Below are 737 nucleotides of genomic sequence, written 5' to 3' on the forward strand. Positions count from 1 at the left end.
GAGAACCCCCAAAGGAAGATAAATATCCCCAAAAGTGGCTAAGTGGTTCCTTTTATTATTCCTTTTATTGGTTCCTTTTGCTGGAGAACGATATTTAGAGACAAAAATCTGAGTCCTCTTGATGATGAATACTGGTGTGTCACTGCTATTAAGTCCTGTACCTACTCAATGGATTATATTCCATTATTATCATTACTCTGGTTTGGCTGTGGGACTCCTTTGAAACTGGCTCCTGTGCACTTGATATGCCCCCAAATCAGTCACCGTACATTTCTTCACTTTTCAGCACATTGGCACTTTTCCAGGTTTGCATTTTGCGCTACTAAGAACCGCACCTCCCGTGGAAGCTGATGTGCCCCTTTGCCCTCCTGCCCACCATGACTTCCGGTCGGAGCAAGGCTTCCTGTGGAGTGATGGGGAAGGCTATCAGGCTCAAAGCAATCAGCACATCCAGGCTTAACCAGGCCAGTAGGTATCCAGCCTTGGCTGCCCTCCTTCGCCCACCTACCCCAATTCCTGGGCATAGCGGGCTGCTTCCTGGAAGAGGTCAAGGTTCTGTGGACTTCCTGGAGAGGGGGCTGGAATCCAGAGGGAGGGGCAGAGGGCACAGGTGTCCAGGTTGGATGCTACAAACATTTCAGATCCCACTGGGTGTGTGTCCACCACCCAAGATTGCTAGCCCACCCAGCAACAGTCCTCCAGAGGCACAGCAAGCCACAGTGAGGTGGCCTTCCCTC

This window comes from Oryx dammah, unplaced genomic scaffold, assembly GCF_014754425.2.
Source record: "Oryx dammah isolate SB20612 unplaced genomic scaffold, SCBI_Odam_1.1 HiC_scaffold_3849, whole genome shotgun sequence".
Classification (NCBI taxonomy): domain Eukaryota; kingdom Metazoa; phylum Chordata; class Mammalia; order Artiodactyla; family Bovidae; genus Oryx; species Oryx dammah.